This window comes from Mustela putorius, unplaced genomic scaffold (genome assembly GCF_011764305.1).
Source record: "Mustela putorius furo isolate JIRA1106 unplaced genomic scaffold, ASM1176430v1.1 tig00000592_pilon_pilon_pilon, whole genome shotgun sequence".
NCBI classification, from domain to species: Eukaryota; Metazoa; Chordata; class Mammalia; order Carnivora; family Mustelidae; genus Mustela; species Mustela putorius.
In genome coordinates this window covers 6,136,742-6,159,352 of record NW_025421426.1, presented here as the reverse complement: position 1 = coordinate 6,159,352, position 22,611 = coordinate 6,136,742, and the positions used below count along the sequence as shown (strand labels likewise).

Sequence of the window (22,611 nt, the reverse complement as noted above, 5' to 3'; positions counted from 1 at the left end):
CTGTGTGTGTGTGTGTCTATCACTGCCCAGAATCTATGAGCTTTTGGGGACAGGGATGGGTTCTGAGCCTTATCTCTGCACCCCAAACACCTAACCCGGGGCAGGGGCTCCCAAAGTGTTTGTTCACTGTTGCTCAAGTTCACAGAGCAACAAGTGGAAGGGACAGGACCAGAAATCAGTTTTAAAATATTTGGCTACTTTTTATTGATCATGTACTTTTGGTGAGGCACTTTGCTAGGCAATAGGGATGCCATTAGCAGCAGGAAAGCTCTGGTGTCTTTCTCAGCCAGCTCAGATGATGTAAGTGGGTGTCACGTGGTTCCCCAACCTCAGCTGCTCTACCAACATCCCAGGTTTGTTCGTTTTGGTTTTTTGCTATGCTTGTATCCAACATATCCTCTGTCTTTTAAACAAAAACTTTTGGGTTTTAATTCTTGATGTTCACTTATTGCAAAAGTAAAATTCCATAACCACTTTATAAAAGAAATACCTGATACATATAAAAGTAGATAAAATTTATGTATATTTACAAACCATAATCAAGTGAACACCTGTGAACCTGTGACCCAGGTGAAGAAACAGTATGTGACAGTAATGCTGACGTCACCTGCAGGTCCTTCTCCACTCCGGGGGAAACCACAGTTTCTTCTCATCCCTCTTCGTTTCTGGAGAGTTTCTAATAGAGAGATCTATGTCCCTAACAAACTGCGATTTCGTTTCGCTCAGGACCAACATCCTATTGTATGTGTTCTTTTGTTGCTTGTACTACTCTTCCCTCAGTAGCAAAACAACACACACTGCTCACCTCTTCTGTTCTCTTTTAGCCTTGTCCGAAGAAATGACATTTGCAAAGATGCTGGTTTTGTGTGCTACGGGAAGGTGTGTTAAATCTTCATCAAAATAAATACATGCTTATTAGAGTAAAGCATTCCGGTGGCATATTTTGGGAACTCCTGCACTGAGTTAGGAGTGTGGGCTCTTGAGGTAGAATCCAGCTCTGTCATTTACTGGCCCGGTGGCCTTGGCATTGAAACGTTCCTTGCCTCAGTTTCCCTACTTCTGAAATGGTGGATATTCCGGTCATTCATAATTGGGGATGATTTGTCAAAATTTGACAAATGCCACAGGAATTTGTGGTATCAAAAATTTGATAACCGGGTGCCTGGGTGGCTCAGATGGTTAAGCAACTGCCTTCAGCTCAGGTCATGATCCTGGAGTACCGGGATCGAGTCCCACATCGGGCTCCTTGCTCGGCAGGGAGTCTGCTTCTCCTGCTGACCTCTCTACTCTCATGCTCTCTTGCTCTCTCGCTCTCTCTCAAATAAATAAATAAAATCTTTAAAAAAAATTTGATAACCAAATTTTATTTGGTTAAAATAAACCAAGAGCGGGGCGCCCGGGTGGCTCAGTGGGTTAAAGCCTCTGCCTTTGGCTCAGGTCATGATCCCGAACCCCGCTTCAGGCTCTCTGCTCAGCAGGGAGCCTGCTTCCCCCTCTCTCTCTTTGCCTACTTGTGATCTGTCAAATAAATAAGTAAAATCTTAAAAAAAAAAAAAAACAAAACCCAACCAACCAATAGGGGAGGGCTACTCCTGGCAGCCAATGGGTGGAGGTCAGGGCTGCTGCCGATCCTACCGATCCTATGATCCTACCGTGCACAGGAACAGTCCCTCAACAAGGAATGATCTGTCTCAAAATGTCAACAGTCCCAAGGTTGAGAAACCCTAGAGTATACCAGCAGCCAGCCCCTCATAAATTATAGAGTTGGGGACGAGGAGATTATGCACCTGGGATTACCAGCACAGGGCTAGACTCCGAGGGGGTCAGACTTTCTGAGGCAGCCAGCCAGGGCCTTGGGCTGAGCCCGGCAGCTTCCTGCTGTAGGCGCTGCTCCCTTCCACCGGCCAGAGGGAAACCCGCGGAGAAGAGCAGATTCCCGGGGAGCCTGTTCCTTTAAGAGCTGGGAGGTCCCACTGCCCCCAGAGGCTGGCAAGGGAAGCCTGCTCTAGTTTCTAACCCCTAGACAACTCCCGGGAAGACCCACATAATTGATGTTCTGCTGACAGATGCATGAATTATGCACCGGGCATATTATGTGCATATTACATGCAGTCCTTAGGGCCTGTTATTCTAAGGCCAGAGTCAGCTTTGTACCTGGGCATGTGCCCTGCCCTCCCCTCCTTTCAGCCCCAGGATGCCTAGAAAAGAAGAAAAGGGGCAGAGGCCTCATGGCTCCTGGGGGAAGGCTGTCAGCTGCTCAGGGTTGTGTTGGGAGGGTCAGAGCACCTCAGGTCTCCTTCCCAGCGTGCAGGCACCCCTCTTCACCCATCCTGGCCCTGCCCACAGACTGTTTTCTTTCCTAGGCCCACTGAAGCCTGACTTTAGAGTCAGGGCCTTACCTCCTGGCTGGGGAACTTCCACATGGGTGTTAAACCCTCTGTGCCTCAGTTTCCTTATCTCTAAGATCTGGCAGGGGTTGGGGGGTGGGGGTGGGTGGAGGTGTCCAATGCAAGGGTGCAATGAGAGTCCAATGAATTCATAAGGCTCTTAGATCAGCTTTTATAACTGTTACTACTCTAGCAGCCTTCTAATTTATGAGCTAGTTTGGGATCTAGGTTTGAGTCCTGACACTATTATCCCTGGCTAGGTGGCATTGGACAAATCGTTACCCATCTCTGAGCCTCCATATCTCCATTTGTATCTCTAGAATGGAGATGGAAGGAACTGAGCACTTACCACATAACAGCTACTTAATATATGTTACGTTATGAAATTATGATCTGGGTAATTTATCATCACTCCTGCTCCCAGCCCCTGGACTAGCTGCTGACGTCTGTGGGCCTGCTAAGGCCAGTGCCTGCTAAGGCAGCAGATATCCTGCAAACGGCCCGAAACCCAAATGAACAGTATCAACCTGGTCTCTGGGATGGACTGCAGGGGACGGGCCAGCACCGGAGTCCTCCCAGCCCTTCTTCAAACCCCTGTCTGGGCCTCTGCATTTCCAGCTTTGCTCTCCTGGGATCTGAGCCCAATCAGATTTGGGCAGGACTCCAGGAACCCAGCAGCAAAGGCAAAAGCCAGGACAAGGGACTTAGAGGCAGTCCTCAAATTCCCTCCCTATGAGGAGATTCCGGATCCTGGAACCCACCTGTCTGCACCAAATGGGGGCAGAAGCTTTGGTCCCCTGGGGGAAGTGAGCAGCAGGTGGGAGTCCCCAGGGCGGGGGTGCTAAAGCCAGGCCCTCCTCCTAATTGTCGGCTCTGGTGGTTGATCACGGGGATGCCCACCTTTGGCTCTAGCAGCTATAAATACAAACTGTTTATCATTGCCTCCACACACTCCCCTGCTCTTCCAGGAATGTGAACGAGGCACAGAATATCTGTGCATAAAAGGGCACAGGCTCCTGTCTGGAAAGATGGGGAGACATAAGCAGAGAAGGGAAGAGACTCATTCATGGGTACACAGCTCATTGGAGTCAAACCCCTTACATGGGTGCTGGAAGCTCCAGCAAGCGGAGAGACATTCAGGGCTTGGAAACTGAATTTTTTTTTTAAGTGTCATAAATCATTTTTTAATTTTTAATTTTAATTCCAATAGAGTTAGTCTACAGTATTATGCTAGTTTCAGTGTACAGTACAGTAATTCAACAATTCTATACATTACTGGGGGCTCATTGTGATATGTGTACTTTTATTTGGAAACCGCTCTTCATGTACAAGCATGTTTGTAGCGGCATTATCCAAAAATAAAAAAGTGGAATCAACCCAAATGCCCATCGGCTGATGACTGCGTAAATTGGTATATCCGTAGAATGGAATATCACTTAACCATAAAAAGGGACGGAGGACAGACCCGTGCTCCAACAGGGATGAACCTTGAAAACATGATGTGAAGTGAAAGAAGCCAGACACGAAAGGCCGCCTTCCATAGGATCGCATTTACATAGTGTCCAGATAAGGCAAATCTTTAGAGATAAAAAGCAGATTATGGCCGCCAGGATGGGAATATGGATTAACAGTTGTTAATGGTTATGCCGGATCTCTTTGGAGGTGATCAAAGTGTTCTAGGACTGATACAAGGTGATGGTTGCACAACTGGTCAAATTTACTAAAAAATCAGCGAGCTGCACACCAGAAATCAGTGAATTGGATGGTATGTAAAATAAGTCTTAATAAAGTTATAAAATTTTTGCTTTCCATAACGAGTATGCCATTGCTTTTAATCCTCACAACTGCATTGCTAGGTCATAGGAGAGAAGCAAAAATCCAAGCAAGCCATAGATAGCCCTGCTGTGAACTCTGTGACGGCTCCATAAGCTCTTGGATAAAGTTCTAATCCTTGGCATTTAGTTGGCACGTATTTATTACCAAGTGCTGTGCTAGTTGCTGGGGATGCAGCATAGAGAAGACCATTTTTGTGGCCTCAAGGTGCTGGGAGAGAGAAGTGGACAAAATAACACAAAAACCCATAAAAGAGCAAGATGAGGCCAGATAGTGTTAAGTTCTTTATGTTACTGAGGACAAACCAGTGTGATTGGTAGGGTAGTGGCGGGGGTGGGAGGGTGTCCATAGGAGACTGGGTAGTTAGGGCAGACCTATTTCAGGAGGTGCCCTGGTTGTTGAGACTTAAGGATGAGGAGTACATTGCTCAAAGATCTGAGCATTCTAGGCAGAAGGCATAGCATATGCAAAGGCCCTGAGGTGGGGATGAGTTTGGCTTAATCAAGCAACAGAAAGCAGCTCAGGGTAGGTGGGGCTGAGTAAGAGGGAGAACTGGAGGGGATGAGGTTGGAGTGGCAGGAGGAACTGATGAAGAATGAGAGAGAGATCTGGATTTTTATATTAAGACTACCTTTCTTCTCTCTTTCTAGACTCTTTTCTGAATTTCCCACTGCATATTCCATCCTAAATCCTGGTAAAAATGCTTATAGTTCCCAAGCTGCACTGCCATGGTGGCTCACACCTCAAGATCCTCACCATGCTGTTCCCTCTGCCTTTAGCACCCCGTCTCCTCCACATCTCCTGGCTGACTCCTACTGCGTCCCATCGGCCCCCAACTCAGAGGTCATTGCCCCAGCAAGCCTGCTCTGACCCTCCAGTCTGAGTCCTCTGGACTACCACTGCTCCTAAGCTTCTCCCATCATAGCACGGATCTCGCTGAGCTGGAATGTGTTCCTCTTGTCCTGCAAAGGAATGTCTGCTCGTGAGGACCCAGGCTGAGTCTGTTTAGGACTGCTCTGTCCTTAGCTCCTGAAAGAGTGCCTGGCCCAGAGTAGGTATTCCGTAAATAGTTGATAAATCAGTGAACAGGCAAATGCATGAAAGGGAGGCTCAGAGAATGAAGTGAGTTTTCCAGTCCTACACAACTTGGAAGAGGTAGAGCTGGGACTTGATCTCAGGTCTGCAGGTGTCCACAAGACATTTTCAAGGACGCAGAAGGAGGCAGCTTCCGGACTGGTAACCCCTCCGCTCCTTTTATGGCCCTTCCGCTTCCCTGGCTTTAAAGGGAGATTACAGCCGGGGAGTTTTAATTAGAAGGGTCACTGGCGCAGATCCGATTAAGGGGATTGGGAACAGGCTGATGGGAAGCGGGTGGGGGGTGGGCATCCATGGGGGACTGGTGATAAATTGGAGTCAGGAGCCTGCAGGTGGCGCTCCTGGGCACAAAGGGACAGGAATCCAGGGATAAGTACGTTTGGACAACAAAGGATAAAAGCAGAGGCCTTGGGGTGAGCCAGCAACGGCGGCCTTCACCAACAGAGGGCAACCGAGTCACAAAGGTGGAAAGGGGGTGCCATGGCATTGCTGGGGGTATCCTAGGCATTATATTTCAGAAGGCTTTGGGTTGAGAAATTTATTTTTATTTATTTGCCCAAGTTTCAAAATTGCAATATTTCACATAAAAATCCAGATTTTTCCATTCCTTTGGAAAACTGGATGATGTCTACACACAACCTGGATTCCCAAGGGCAACCACTGCCTGGAGCTAAGGACAGCTGCCCGTTTAGACAGGCCCCCTTTGCTCCTTTTGTTATCTGTCAGGTCGCTATAGGTGCTGGGTTTGCAATGGACTTACTGACACGATACTGAAGACTTCAACTGCTTACTGACTTGCTCCAGTATATGAAGAACTTTCTAGATGAGATCTGTATCTAATTGCACAAGCCAGAAACCCAGGGGTCCTCCTTGTCCCCATATCCAATCCATCACCGAGTCTTGACAATTCTGGCTCACAAACATCTTTGGGTCTGTTCCATTCGCTCTCTGCAAGCTACCACCCTGCCCCCAAGCCACCATCACCTCTCATTAGACCACTGCAAACAGACTTCTTCCTGGCTTCCCCAAAGGCACTCTAGCCCCATGTGGCAAAGACCACTAGATATCCCCAATACCTGTTCTTCTCTTCTTCCATTATAATAGAAATTTAGCTGGGCATGGGACCATCCAGAATAAGGACTACATTTCCCAGCTTCCCTTGCAATTAGATGAGACCATGTGATTAGGTCTGGCCGGATGAAATGTGAGCAGAAATAATGCTTTCCCATTGTTTCCTCTTTCTTGCTAGCTGGGAAGCAGATGTGACAGGTAGAGCTGAAGCAACTATCTGGGGTCTGAGATGGAAGTTAATCACTAAAGTCTTCAACTTTAGTGAAAAAGTTTGCCAACTCCTGGTCTGTCTTGTTTAAGCTACTGGATTTGGGGTCTCATTGTTACAATCACTTGGTCTATACTTTGCTGAACTCTCCAGCCTCATCCTGAACCATGTTCCCCTTTGCTCTTTCACTTTACGTGAATTAGTTTTCCTTTGGTCCCTCACAGTTCTCATGACCCTACTTGCCACAGGGCCTTTGCCCATGCTGTTCCTTCTGCCTGGAATGCCTTTTCCTTCACTCTGCCTGGTCAGTTTCTTCTCATCCTTCTTAGCTCAGCAGAGGTATCACCTCCTCAGGGAAACCAATCCTGACCCTGAGTCTATCAGGTCAAATCTGTAATTGTAGGCTTTCAGAGTACATGTCTTTCACTTCAGAATGCTGCCCAAGTTGCAACCTTGCAATAATGTCCACCTCTGTAGAATGTAAGCAACTTGAGGACAGAGGTTTGTGTCTGCTTTTTCTCAATCTTGAGTCCTCAGAGTGTATTTATGGAATGAAGTGTCAAATTTCATCCTGAAAACCACCTGCATGTTGTGCTGTGCCCCTTGCCCTCACTTTATAATCAGGGAAACTGAGGCTTAGAGAGACAATAACCAAAGTGACAACAGAAGTGGCCAAGGCAGAGTTTGATCCTGTGTCTAGCAGGTGCTGAAGCCCTTCTTTGTTTTAACACCTGAGCACCATTTTTTAATCCCAGGACTCTGGGGTCTGAACTACAGACCCATCTTGAACCATCTCCCCCAGATGATGTGACTCTTTGCCATACGATCTGGGCTGGGCATCCTTCTCCTAATAGGTGAATTCAGTTCTCATGAGCTCTGTCAAAGCAGGGATTCTGAGAGCTGGTGAGATTATAACCTCCTGCCCATCTGAGGACAATGCCTCTGGTGGTGCTGGTGGTGCTGATGGAGGCTTGACTCTGGTCCCTGCAGAGGGAGGAGGAACTAGTGGGAAACTTGATTGGAGCAGTGTTCTTCTTGCCTGAGTGACAGCCAATTCCCTGGATTTGCTGAGGGCATACGGAGCTGAGGCAGGGACTGTGGGTCTCAACAGTGATGAATGGTATCGGTCCATCCCTGCTCAGAGAGCAGTGTATTGAATAGAAACAAGGAGCACAGGAAATGTTAGGTAAGGACAGTGTCCATGGGTTCTGCTGAGCCACAAATCTGTCCACGTGCCCCTGAATCTGGTGGGATGGGGAGTGGGGAGGGTAGTCTTTGAGAGCCCAGCCAGGGCAGCTGGAAGTGCTAAAGGAAGCTACGCTGGTCTGGATGCTGGGGTTGGATGCCACTCTGGCTAATATCAGAATGATGGCTCCATGATTGGTCATTCTCGACAACAGCCAGATTTGCTGGTTAATAATGTCCAATATGCATTTAGAAGAAGACATCTGGGGGACTTAACAATAGATCTTTTCCATGTAGCATCTTAGTCTCACTAGAGATTCACGTTGAGGTGAAACGGATGCATGGGTTATCAAGGGATCTACCTTCCAATTCTGGCTGAGGATCTCTAGGACAGTGTCTTTCTCATGAACAGCCACTGAGAATCTGCTGGGTCTCCAGCGTAGTTCCTTTCCAAGCCATGACTCAGGGAACCAGTGGCTCTATCGTCTCAATGTGTGACTTGCATTCTTGCCAAGGCAGGGGCAGGAATAGCGTTGGAGAAGTCACGCTTGCCTGTGCCCAGAAGTGATATGCGTCATTGCCTCCCTTGACAGTGAGGTCTGAGATCTCCGCCCTGCCTCCCTCGTGGGGATGCAGTAAGTGCTCAGAAACCTAGAAAATGCTCACGGAGGCTAAGGAGATGGTTTCCAGTGCGGGTGTATGCGAAGTGTGACGCACTGGGAGGCGCAGAAAGAAGTGACGGGCATTTGATGGGTAAGTCCTAGAGACCTGTCATCCAACACTGTGCGCAGAATCAGTAATGCGATATAGCGCACTGAAAATGTGAACAGGGTAGGGGGCGCCTCCATGGCTCAGTCGGTTAAGCATCTTCCTTTCCGCCAGGACCCTGGGATCAAACCCTGCACTGGGCTCCCTGCTCAGCAGGGAGCCTGCTTCTCCTTCTCCCACTGCTCATGCTGTCTCTCGTGAACGCTCTCTCTCTCTCAAATAAATAAATAAAATCTTTTAAAAAATTTGAAGAGGGTAGATATGTTAAGTGGCCTCACCATAATATAAAAATAAAAATAACTGCGATAGATATAATAAAAAAAAATAATAGCATTTGAGGCAGATCTTTAAAAAGAGAGAAATTACCGGCAAAAAAAAAAAGGAAGAAGAAGAAGAAATCTTCTTTTCCTTTCATTTAAAAGTAGAAATCCAGTTTTACCGACATTGAGTCCATGAATCAACACTGGCATTCTGTTCGCCATATACGTCAGCCAGCCATGGGGGAAACAGAAGTGCCCCGAAGGAGGAGGGGCCCCCTCAGCTCAGTGGGTTGGCAAAGAAACGCTTACATCTTTGACCGCAGCCCTGCAGTGTGTGTATGCCTGGCATGGAAAGGGGTTTCTAGCACTCACTCCTCTCTGGTTGTCTTCTTCCTGGGCACACTGGAGGCCTCTATATCCTTTGTGCACAACTGTGTGACTCTCGGTGACCTGGGAGGATGTAGATGGCTTCCAGGCAGAGGGGGAGTGTGTGTGAGCTCCCTTCTTCTCCTCAGCAACAATGGGGGGGCTCATGTTGGGAGGACAGTGGACCCTGAGTCACGGCGACTTGGATGAGGGCGTGCTGCACTCTGGCTGGGTCCTTAGTGGGAATCACACAAGTGAGAAATAAAACTTGGATGTGTCAAGTCACGAGATCGTGAGTTTCCTCATGACTGCAGCGAAATCTAGTGTATCCTGACTAATTCATCTAGTTGAGCTGGAGCGCAGGTTCTGTTCTCTGTTCTGAGCAAACTAGTCCTCGCAGATAAAGACAAAAGGCTTACAAAGATCTTTGTAAAGAAACAACAGCTTGGAGGTCGGGTTAGTAATGTCAGCCCAGGTGAGCTCCAAGATAACCACTAAATGGATACTTCTGGTGTGAGCCCATCAGCCTGAGGCCCCGAGATTAAAAACAATGATGATCTCATCAGATCTGACTAAAATTAACTAAAAAGGTCCAAGTCATCAGGAAGACTCTGTTATATGAATTTTCACCCTTTTACAGTGAACCATCTTTATTCATTCATCAAACACAGGAAGAAACATGATCAATGAACAGAAAAAATGAATGAATAAACTAGGTCCAGTGGGACCTGGTTCTGGGGAACTAGAATGTACTGGTTAAGAACCTAGGCCTGCATTTTTTTTTTTTTTTTTTTAAAGATTTTATTTATTTTATTTTATTTATTGGGATGCCTGGGTGCCTGGGTGGCTCATTTGGTTAAGCATCTCTCTTTGGCTCAGGTCATGATCTCAGGGTTCTGGGATCGAATCCTACATCAAGGAGAGGCAGAGAGAGAGAGAGGGGTGGGGAGGGAGAGAATGATCTCAGGTCTCTGAGATAAGGATATGAGCTGAAATCAAGAGCTGACCGCTTCACTGACTGAGCCACCGAGGCACCCCACAGATCTGCACTTTAATCCCAGCTTCCTGATTTTTCAGCTATGAGCCCCTGGAAAAGTTACTTACTTCTCTGAGCCTCAGTTTCTTCACCTGTGCAATGGGGATCACCACAGTTCCTACTTCATTGATGATGCCATGTGATCACACATGGGGTGCCCGGCATACAGTCGGGGCACAGGGAATGTTTGCTGCTCATTTGTTTTCAACTGGAAGGAAGATGCCAGCTTCGTGTAAGATCATTCTAATGTGGAATGTGTTATCATGAGCTGTTATCACTATTCACTGGCAGGGGACTGAAGAAAAGACAGCGTCTGTGAGACCTGGGTTCAAATCCTACCCCTGGACAATCAATGTTCCCTGTGTGGAACATCACCTCTCTGAGCCTCAGTTTCCTCATCTGTAAAATGGGAATAGTAATACATACGTAGGCAGGTTTTTATAAGGATTAACCTCGTTCATTCATCCATCTGTCCATCCATCCACCCGTCCATCCATCCATCCATTCAATGATGTACCAGGTGCCGTCTTAGGCAGTGAACAAATCAGGCAGAACTCCCAGCTTGTGTGGAGCTGACTATCTTGTAGAGGGAAGGAGTACGCAGTGTACAAAAAATAGGTCAACAGGATAATTTTGAGTGATGGTAACTGCTTGGAAAAAATTAAGCCGGTTGTTAGGAAAGGGGACTAAGAGATGTGTTTACCTGAGATGGTTAGGCAGGGCTTTTCAGTGGAGGTGACCTTTGAGCTGAAACCTAAAGGATCAGGAGGAGCTGCCATATGACCATCAGTGGGAAAAGAATTCCAGGCAGAGGAAACAGTAAATGCAAAGGACCTGAGGTGGGAACATGTCAGGCCAGCATGGCTGAAGCAGGGTGAATGAAGGGAAGAATAAGAGGGGATGAATGAAGCAGGAGAGGGAACAGGGTGGAAGTTTATGGGTTTTCAAGCCATGCATGCCAAGTGCAGAACCCGCCACAGTTCTTATGAATACTCTTAGCGCCCGTCTTCCACTGACTCCCTTCTTCATGGCCCACTAAGGGCCTGCTTTGGAAAATAAGGGTAATCGTTTTTGTGTCCCAAAAGAGTCCCTGAGATAGTCAGCCAGAATCCCCCAACCCACTGTTTCCTCTCAGTGGTTTTCCAACCCTGGAAGCCATGCTGCTCCTCAGTGGCAAATTCCCACTTGTCCGGCCCATCCTGGGAGTCGAGCCCAGCCTCTCCCCCCACTGTAAAACCCCATGGCAGCAGTCTCTGCGATATCCTGAATGGAGTCCCCCTTACCGTCTATGACAAGTGTCACTAGACACCTTTTCTTCAACACGCTCCTTCTCGGGACCCTCAAGAACCTCCCGTATTCCTTTTCTAAAAGGGAAGTCAGCAGAGCGCTCAGCACCTCTCATTGGCTGATCCTTGGGCCTGGAGGGCCCCTTTCCCACCCCCTCTCGCACAGGTGGCTTTTTCACTTCTTTCAGGACTTGGCAGAAATGTCACCTTGGAGAGGCCTTTTCAACTTCTCCCAGATGGAAGCATGAGCCCTTCTATAAGGTAGAAACTACGTCTTGTCACCCCCCACCTTCTTGAAGTCCTCCGGTGGCTTCCTACAGCCCTCAAAACAAGGTCTGCACTCTCACAGGGCTTACAAGGCCTTGCCTGATCTGGCTTCCAGATCAGGAGGAAAGATCTCCTTTCCTCTGCTCTTTCCTGGGGTGCCTGGCTGGCTTAGTCGGTGGAGCATTTGACTCTTGATCTTGGAGTTGTAAGTTCAAGCCCTATGTTGGGTGTAGAGATTACTTAAAAATAAATCAATCTTGTGAAAACCCCACAAAACTCCTCCTCATTCATTCCTCCCCCACAGTTTTACCTCCTTAGTGACTTACCACAATCTGCAGTCCTCTTGTTTGTTTATTTATTCACTCACTCATTTTCTGCTTCCCCGCCTACCCAATCAGCACTGTGAGGGCAAGGACTATGTCTGTTTTGCAAAGCTGAACCCCATTCTCCAGCACAGCGCTGGTATGGTGTTGGCCCTCCACAAATTCTGGTACCTTAAATGAAAAGTGAATGGGTGGTTGGATGGATGGTTGATTTGGGTTGGTTTGGGTTGGTGGGATAGTTGGGTTTAGAAGCCATGGCCCCAACTGGACCACCCAAGATGCAATGTTCATTGAGTTCTCGCCCTGTGTTAGACACTACAGGGAAATACAAGCTTAAATTAGCAGCTGAACTTCTAATAACAATGACATAATACTAACAGCCAAAATGTACTGATTACTCACCATGCCAAGCACTGTGTTAGCTGCTCTGCCGGCCTAGTCTCATTTACTCCTTATATCAACCCAAAGAGGTAGATACTCTCATAATCCCCATTTGTAGTTGGGAAAACCAAGGCTCACAGAAGTGAGGCTTCATGAAGGAGGAGTCATTTGGGCTGGGCCCCTGGTAAGCATAGGTGCAGAGGCTAGAAGTGGGGAATGACAGACGGCCCCATGTGGCTGGCGCAGGTGTGTGCAGAGAAGGCTGGCAAGAGTAGACACCACCACTTATGAAGCACCTACTGTATGCCATGTCCAAGGCATTTATTACAACCATCCTGGGAGACAGGACCTCTCACCACTGCCGTCCTTCAGAGGAGCAATCTGAGGCCTGGAGCAACTAAATAACTTGCCCTGAGTCACACATCAGAATCAGGCTTGAACTCAGGCCCACCTGACCCTGGAGTAGGCACACTGGGTCAGAGGGGTATTCAGGGGTCTACGAGGGAGAAGACAAAGGCAAGCTGTTAATTGAGCAAGTACTAAGAACCAGGCAGAGTGTATCATCTCGCTCAAGCCTCCCAAGCACTCAGGAGGTATGGTTGTGGAGGATATGATTTTGGACTGTTTGGTATTATTTTTTTGAGAACCAACCCTCCTCCTCTCTCATGTACTCAGTGAAGCTGCCTCTGTTCTCCAGTCTCAGTGGGTGAGAACGACACCCACGTTTACCATTAGAATAACCCATCCCCCTGGCCGCAGTGATCGGATTAGTAGTGTGGACATGACTCACACTCACCAATCAAGTTTCATCTTGGGCTTTTTCCCCCTGGAATTATTGGGAAAAACGTGTTCTTTTTCATTAGGGGCTGCAGAGTTATCATGATGTCAACCTAGAGAGGCCAGAGAGTCATCTTTGGACCTTTGGAAAGATTCTTCCCTAGAATATAGTCAGTATGGGGGGATTCTATGCCAACAGACATATAGGCAGGTTAAGCTCCTGGATACAGCCATTCCTGAAGCCAATATCCCTGGACTTTCCATTAACGTGAACTGATCAATACCCTTTTTTGAACAGGCCACTTTGGGTTGGCTTTCTGACCCTTGCAAATCAAAAGTGACCTGGCCAACAAAATTCTCACCTTCATTTAGCAGATGAGACAACAGATTCATTCAGGTAAATTGACTTGCCCAGGATCACACAGCCAGGAAGTGGTTGAATCACACAGAGGTATCACACAGAAGGTACCTGAAGATCTGACAGATCTTCAGCAAACACTGATTTTTTTCCCCCTCCACTGACCAAGAAATGGTGGAGGAAAGAACCAGAAGAGATATACCACATGGAACTCCCTGAGCTCTAAGCTGCTGGGCCGATCCTGGTTTCCTTTTGAAATCCTTTAAACTGCCCTGGGGTCTGGCAGGAGTGGGAACCAAGTCTCAGGAGTTGGCGAGTAAAGTGAACCAGCTGTCAGGATATCTACATTTGAATAAAATTCCTGAGGTTCCCCTTCCCTCCAGAAAATGCCCTCTGAGGGTCCTGGCTATAGCCCAGGGCTTCCAGGGAAGGACCTGAAGTCTTAGCACTTACATATTTACTTATTTATTGATTTAAAATACAGCTGACCTTCCTTCGTTTTTTTCTTAATTGACCTAATACCTCTTAGTGACTTATGCTTAGTAGGCTCCTGCACAGGTAACAGATTTGGTACCACTAAAGATTCTGAGGTCATTTGAACTTTTCAAAGCTCCTTCACACTGGGGCTGAACGGACAGTAAGGGGTTAGCCTGCCAACTCTGGTGTTGGACTTGCAGTTGGGTTGCAATCCCGGCTCTTGCCAGCCTGGTGACCTCTGGCACATTTCATAACCCCTCTGAGCCTTAGTTTCCCCTTGTGGGAGAGAGAGCAGATTTGGAACAAGTAAGACATGGAAGCTAAGACACTCTTCGTACAGAGGTTAGAACCTCTTTAGGTTTTGGGCCGTGGGAGGGTGTTCCACATAGAGGCTGGGCCCTGGCATGGGTCGTTAAGTCAGTGCTTGAGTCTCAGCTTTCCCAGTTGTAAAATGGCCACAGCACTGAAGGTTGTGGGTGTAAAATGCATACTACCCTCTGTGCCAGGGAAGGGCAAGGGGCCCCGACAAGAGGCCACTCTGCCAGCTGGAGGGCTCCACCCACCGGTGTGCAGGTGGCTTTGGCCCATTCACTGAATCCCTTGCCAACATTTATCTCTTCTCTGAATCCAGATTTCCAGCTTCTCAAAAAAAAAAAAAAAAAAAAAAAAAAAAAAAAAAAAAAAAAAAAAAAAGGAAAGGAAAGAAAAGAGAAGAAAAAACCTAAAATCTGAGGCTCTGGCTATGCTGGACATGTCCTCCTCTGTGGCAATCAGGCTGGATCTGAGCGCCAGCTAGTCCAGGCCTGTGTTTTTAAAATCTTCTGCACGGCCCATGTAAGTTGTTTATGAGGCCTGCTTGGCGTCTGCCGTGATCTCGGCTTGCGAGCCTAGGAGTAAATCATTGCAAGCGTGGCCGGCGATGAAGGAAAGGACTCAGCAGTGCCAGGGAAAGAGTCATGGCTTCCTCAGAGTGCTGGGCCTGCTGCTGGGTGCACGCAGTGCTCTGACTCAGGGAGGGGTGGATGGGACACCTGTCTCCTTTAGCCTCTCACCCAACCGTACTGTGGCCTGACTGTCCTGGTCTGCAGGAAAGCCACACTGTTGCTTCCTTTTAGTCCCTGGCTACATTTTCTCCTGTCCCTCCTGCTTCCAGACTCCTTGAAGCTCCTTCCCATTCTCCATCACCTGCTCTGCCAAAAAACCAAAATGATGGGATAACAAACAATAGGGTACCCCAGGAGGGCCTCTCTGAGGAGGTGACATTCGTGTGGCAATCTGAAGGATGCAGAGGAGCCAGGCATGGCACTATCTGAGGACAGGGTGTTCCAGGAAGAGGCAGCAGCAAGTGCAAAGGCCCTGAGGCAGAGAAGAGACTGACACATACAAAAAAATAAAGGAGAACAGTGTACTGGAGCGTGGAAGGAAGGCAGTGGGTGTCAGAGAGGAGATCACAGAGAGAAGTGAGGAAGGCCTTAAAGACCAGATGAGCCATTTTATTCTGAGAACCACGGGAGTCACAGAGGGCTTCTTAGCAGGCCAGTGACATGGCCTAATGTGGGTTTAAAGAGCTTCCAGCTGTGTTTAGTAACGGCCTATAGCTGGATTGGAACAGATTCAGGAATCTAAGTGAAGAGGACGGGCAGGTGTCCAGGTGAGGGATGGTGGCAGTTGAGAATAGAGAAAACTGATTCAAAGCATATTTTGGAGGTGGAACTATCCAAAGAAAAGTCAAGGAAGAGTCCCCGGTGTGGTCCTGAGCAACCAGGAGGATGACAGTGGCTGTCCTGGAGCTAGGAGGACAGGGTGGAGCATCCTGGAGAGGCTGGAGGAGCACTGGGGTCAGATCACGATGGGCTGTGCACGCAGGCTGAGGGATACAGATAAGGCCCCATAGGTAATGGGGAGCTACAGGCGGCTTTGGAAAAACAGCAGAATATTCATTCGGTCAATCTGTCATTTGGTCATATTTTTGGAGATAGGTGGTCCACATTCTGCTCTCTTCCAGACAGCAATGCTCCCCCAACCAGCTGTGGGCTAGGGGGCACAAGCCACCTCCCTGGAGCCCAGGTATGGATCAGGGATCTCACCTGCTGATCCCTGGGTTCTCTTCCCCTCCTCTTCCATCCCGATTAAGGAGCTGAAGTGCATTTTAAAGATCTTTAATTACTGCCAGCCTGTCTCCCCTCTAAAAGCTCCACCAAGGCAGGGGCTGACTTCATCACTTCTGTATCCCCAGTAGTTGACCTGAGCCTGGCACATCGTTGGTGCTTCATTAACTGTTTACTGAGGAACTGAATTAAGAAGAAAAAGCCCCAGTCTGCCACCTTTAAGGATCAACTGAGATAACTATGAAGTGCCAGGCTCAGCGCCTAGTATACAGATGGCATCCAATAAATGGTAACGAAACTGCACAAAAAATATGGTCACGCCGTCTGCAGTCCTGGCCCAGTTTCTGGTGTGTCTGGAGGCTTTTCCAGGCCAACATGGGCCTGAGGGGTGGGAGGAGGCCTGTGACCCACACTCCAGGGCCCCGGTCTTAGGCCTGGACAGGATAGGTGTGGTATCTGTACTAATCCGGCTAAGCAGCCGGATGTGTAAAGATGTGTAATCCAAGGCCTCAGCATCCTGTCCTGCTGGCTTCAGCCTGACCTTGGCTGGGGATGACCCAAGTCAAGGTGGATGCCCTGACCTCCCAAGGGTCTCCAAAGTTGAGACCTTTTACACGGACAGGGACAGAGACCAAAGGGAGCCCTTCTCAGAGGGCAGAAGGGGGCAGGCTCACCCAGTGCTCCGTCACCCTCCATCCCTGCCAATTTGGGAAGTTCTATCTCTGTGCCCCTCTCCTACTCCTGCATCTCTGTCCTACAGTCCTCCCTGTTGGGGGTTAATGCTGTACAAAGACACTGTCTCACAAAAGAAAAGAGGAATCCATTCATTCATTCAGCAAACATTTATAGTGCCCAAACCATATGCCAGGCCCTGTTCTAGATTCTCAGGACATAGCAGTGACCGAAGTGGATCTTGTCTTCACGGGACTGAAATCTGGGTGGAGGGAGCAGATATTAAACGAGGAAACATGAATTAGCAAGATCACTTTAGGTGCTACAAAGATAGGCTACTGGGATAGAGAGTGACTGGGTGTAGGAGCGCATCATTAGCTATGGTAATCAGGGAGGGCTTCTTTGAGGAGGTGACATTTAAACTGAGACCTGAAGAAGAAGGATCCAGCTGTATGAAGATCCAGGAGAGGAACACCCAAGCAGAGGAAAGAGATTTTAATCCTCACAAATCCTAAGATTTGGCACTATTACCTCCATTTATTGGGCACTTACTATGTGCCAGGCTCTGTTCTCAGAACACGCAATACATTTTCTGACATTTAAAAAAATTGGCTGTAATTTTACAGTGGAGGAAACTGATCCACAGGAAAGTTAACCACTTTGTCCACGGCCACACAGATAGCAAGGAGCACAACTGGGATTTGAACCCAGGCCTGCTCCATCTTCCAGCTGATATAGGTTATTCCCTATCCTCACAGCACAGGGAGGAGAAAAATGCATTGTTGAGACCTAGCAAGCACCAGGCTGTTCAACTTCTATCATCTTTTCCTGCCCCTACCTCTGAAGACCACCCACTGGTCCCCAGCCAAATGACCCATTCTGATCCCACCCATGTGGTCCAACCCTCCTAGCCATAGTGATTGGCTGTGGGATGGACATGTGACCATGATGGGCCAATGAGAGCGAATCCTGGGACTCTGAATGACCGGCTGGGGAGGAGCCGTTCTTTTTTAGAGGGGAACTGTCTTAGAGATTTGGAAGCTGGGGAGACCAGAGACCTTGCCTGAGAGTGACGCTTGCCTAGGGACAGGCAGAAACAAAAGATGGGGAGAGATTACTGCAGGACAAGTCCTGACGGTATGGCCCCAGGGCTGTATATCTGGGGCCAGAAACCAGAGCTTCTTCTGGACTTACCAGTTACTTGAGGCAATCACTCAGCTCTTTCCTTCCTAGCTGAAGCCATTAGAATTGGATTTCTGTCATTTTCAACTGAAATTAGAACATTTCCCCCCTCCTGGAATGTCCTCCTTTGTCTTCTCCTGTGCCACCAGTAGTAGTATTCTTACTGCCACCAGGAAATAACCACTGCCGTCACCGAGACCGTTCCCCCTGCCATTCACACCGGCATTACCCCTGCCAGTATCGGCGCCACCACTGCCACCGGGAATGGGTTTTGTGCTGGGGCCATTCTCGCTCCCAAGGTCGACGCTGGCACCGCTTCCATTACCTCTGCTCACGTCACACTCTCTGCCCGCAAAGCTCTCCCCGGCTCACGCGGCACTTTCACAATCCACGCTGAGTTCCACTGCGGTTCCATCGCAGGAGCAAGAAAACCCAAGTTGGCAAAGAGGATGGAATCTGCCTCCAGCTACAGGCAACGCTGCTCCGGCTGCTCAGACTCTCTCCTTCATCCACTCCCTCACCCACTCATTCATTTCTTACAGAAACGTCACTGATGGCCTTCCGGCGGGGAGCCGCGCTCCGTGGGAAGCTAGGACGCAGTGGATACAGATCTGGCTCCTGCCTTCACTGAGCTGCCCATAAGGTGGGCTCTAGGACATTCCAAGGAGCCTCCCTCCCAGGCCCCACAGAAAGCCTCCCCAGAATCATTCTCTCCTCCTCCAGGTGCTGAGACAACTATGGAGGAGCCCAGTTTGTGGGCAGAAAGGAAGGACTGCTGTGATTTTTACCTCTTACCCCAGCAGCCCTGGGCAATGGCCATTCTGAGTCTTCCTTGCTGACGCCTGTGGGGTTGGGTAGGGATTCTCTACCGACTTCACTTGTCTCTGCACAGTGCTGGGCACAGGAGACACTTGGCTACTGCTTATTCACGGATTATTCTCAGGGGCAGAACCAGGCCTCCTTCCTTCCACCCATCGGGGCATCCCTCCGCCCTCCGCCCCCCCCTTCCCGCTCTCCTCTCCCTCCCTTCCTTCTGTCCTGCTATTTCTTCATCTTTGGTTCGTTCACCTTCCATTTACTTAGCCAGCACCCACATCCTTTAGTCTTCTACCCTCCACTCACCCCTTCCCCTCTCCCTTCCTTTCCTGTGTTTGTCTTTTAAATAATCCATTATTTGAATCAATTCTTCATTCATCCCTCAAGAGCAGCAGGCCCTGCGTCAGCTGCCCCAGGGAAAGTGACCGACCCTCCATCCCTTCCTCAGAGACAGCATACGGGAGCCATAACTTGTCCCTACAGTCTCTCTCCTGAGCTCTTCGAGGGGCCCTAGCTCTCATCCTGGCACACAAAGATCTTCAGCCATTTTTTTTTTTCTCTTGACTGTGTTTGGAATCTTCCCTAGAGTTCCAGCTCGAAGACTGGGCAGAGGCTATAAACACAACCACTTTCTTTGGCTGTTCCAGGAGCTGATCTCAACCCTTGCCTTTGGAAACCGCAACCCTGGGCAGGGCCAAGTTGCTGCACTACTCTGCATACGAACAGTACAGGACTGCTTAAGTGCCTACTGTGTACTGGCATCATGGGGAGTGTAATGAGGAAGACAACCTTCAAAATTTGTAAGCCTAAGGGCCCCTTCCCAGCTAACCTTTCCCTTTACTTTCATCAGTTCTAGGACTGGAGCCTCAGAGGGGGGGTGACTAAGCAGGCTGGTCTGTGGCAGAACCAGGACTGGAGTAGGGGGCTCCTGACTTGGTGTTCTGTCCCTCACCTGACTGCCTCCCAGACCCCTGCCCATTCTCCTTGGAGGATTCCAGCCTCCAGGTTTTTGTTCCTGCTAGGCTTCTTCCCAGCCTCCTTTCCTAGAATGTTAACGTTTTCCTCACTCTTAGCAATTTTCGAGGAGGAGCTTGTGAGATAAAATAAACAAACAAAAACCCTGATTCTCTCAGCCACTTTCTGAGGCACTCTGAATTCCTACTACTTATCTTTTGTGACAACCCAGCCCCAAGTCCATGCTTCCTTTTAAAAACCTCCCTTCCGGTTTCCTGAGTGGTGCTCTTCCCCTCACCCTCGCAGCCAGCCCCAGGGTCGCACACGCAGCCCCCAGGAGCGGGCCAAGCAGGAAGTACAAACAGCTGAAGCTGGCTGGATGTCAAATACCAGGAGGGGTGAGGGGCGCTGGGGCCACCCCTCACCACCTCCAGGAGGGGACAGAGAATGCGCCTGATTTTCCAGCTTCTCAAGAGAAACGAAAAAACCCCGAGTTTTTCCCCATGTAATCTTCCAAATTGTTAATGCTGGCGACTAATTAAAATACGTAAATGTGGTTTGGTTCAAACAATACACATTAACAGGCTAGATCTGCTCCTTTCCCCTAGACAAGTCATCTGTGAGCTGCTTCCTCCTCCCCAACAAATTGCCACCAGAGAGCCTCTGCTCCAAGAGGAGCTTATCGCTTTGAATACAAACGACATAATAACCACAGTAGCAGCTATCACAAATTGGATATCCAAACACTTAAATCACCCCTAGGAGATACTGCTCTGGTCATTTTACAAATGAAGAAAACAAGAGGCTCAGAGGGGTTAAGGAACTTGCCCAAGGTCGCACAGCTAAGTGATGACTTGGATTTGAGCCCCAGGCTGTGTTGACTCTAAGACAGTGACCCAGCCCAGCAGTGGTGGCACTGCCCCAGGTATTTTAGAAACATGGGGGGGGGGCATTTCTGATTGTCACTGTGAGGGGACGGGGGTGCTGGTTGTCAGTGCAGGGGAGGGGGGCAGGGAAGGGAGGTGCCCAAACAGCCCAGCGTCAGGAGGTCTTGTCTTGAACCTGTCCCCACACCAACAGCAAGTACCCTCAGCTTTCTCTTCTCTGATGATGGCAGCCATTACGGAGCGCCAGCTGTATGCCAGAGATTTTTAGATCCAATAGCCTGATGAAGTAGGTACTCTTGGTATCCCAGCTTAAAAGACAGGAAAACTGCAGTTTGAGGTGGGGTGACTGGACAGAGAGATTCCATGGAAGGGGCAGCAGGGCCGAGAGGAAGGTGAAGAAAGTTAAGGGAGTCACCAAAACTCAGTCATCAAGGTGAGTCACCTTTTCATGCATTATTTTAGAAAATCAAACTTGATGAATGGAGGTCCTAATGAACAAAATATCTAAATCTTCTATAAAGGCAGGCTCTGCCGTGTTGAGACGTCCTGGAGTCTTGAGAGGAAAGGACAAATCCATCAAGGTGACCCTGGGTTTCTGTACCCAAGGTGAGGGCCTCATCCTAGTTCTGACCCTGGGCAACAAAAGGAGGGTGGGAGCCCAGGGCCATAGGTACTAATGCTACCCAGGGGGCCTCTCTGTCACTAGCCTCAGGAAGATGGGGAGTGGGGAACCAGTCTTCCGCCCTCCACTCGCCCGGCCTTGATTGCAACTGATTAAATTATAGGCCCCCAAAAGCCGTGATTTGTAAAGTAGAAGACAGACAGGCCTTTAATTAGAGCCAGGCGGGTGGGTGGCTGGTTAATACTAAGGTCCGTAATAAGTGCTGTATTTTTGAATTTGTTGGCTTGATCACACACGTTCTGGAGGCCTCTCTGGAAACCTGTTCATAGAAAATAGGGTAAACAGCTATTTACACCCTGAGAGTCGGGAAAATGACTGTGCAGCAGGGTGACTGTCGCTGGGGGCAGCAGCTTGGGGATAAACCTCAGCCCAGCAGGGGACTGGCCTGGGGCGGGGTGGGGGGAGTTGGGGGGTGGGGGGTGGGGGCTGTCTTGGGCAGGCCCTCTCTGAGCTCCTGCCTCCTCCTGGGCAGCTTCGCAAGGGGAAGACCTTCCTTAAAGGTGGGAGGAGGATTAGAAAGAATGTCCAGTAGGGGCCCAGGGCTCAGGGGCTTGGCCCCAAGGATAACCACTTAGGAGGAATATTTGCCGTTTTTACTCTTGAAAATCCCTTTCAGTTGTGAGGACCCCAAAATCTGGAAGTTCAAACGGCAAGAAGTAAAGTGAGCTTTATTTCCGATGTGGCCTTCTGAGGTGGGAGGTGGAATGTGCGAGTCTGGGGGTGGGGGCAGCTGGGGAAAGGGGAAGGAGGCCGTGAGGAATCTCTCGGTCTCCCTCCCTCCCTTCTCAAATGAGAAAAACTCCGTCTCGTGCTGGGATAAGACACTGGGTTCTAGCTGAACGTCTGGCATGTAGAAAAGTTCATTATGGTTCCAGTTCTAAGAAACAATCGGTAGGGGTTCTGGACCCCGTGAGCCCCGTTTCTGGCTATAAGCACAGGTGGGAGCTGGCTAATGAGCAGTTAGTCCGGTGCGGCCGAGAGCGGAGAGCGCAGAGCGCGTAGCGGATCCCGTGGGGGGGGGGGGCGCGACGACGACTTCCCGGCGGATCTTCAGCAGGAGAAGCAGCAAGGCCCGTGTGGACTGGTCAGGAAATAATACGCGCCCGGTTTGGCCTCCTGGACTTTCAAGGGTAATTAGCAAGGATGTGCACAAATTGGATAAAAGGACAAGCCACTCTCAGTGTGCAAAAACTCAAATGCAGTGTAAATAAACAAACCATTAGGTTGAGAAA

The 22,611-nt window shown here is 49.1% G+C and overlaps 1 protein-coding gene across 1 annotated transcript in view; it reads right to left on the bottom strand.

The window, feature by feature from the left end:
- The window catches only part of KCNB1 (potassium voltage-gated channel subfamily B member 1), a 100,864-nt gene that overhangs the window by 11,710 nt on the left and 66,543 nt on the right, over positions 1–22,611 (bottom strand). The gene's annotated exons all lie outside the window — the stretch shown is intronic.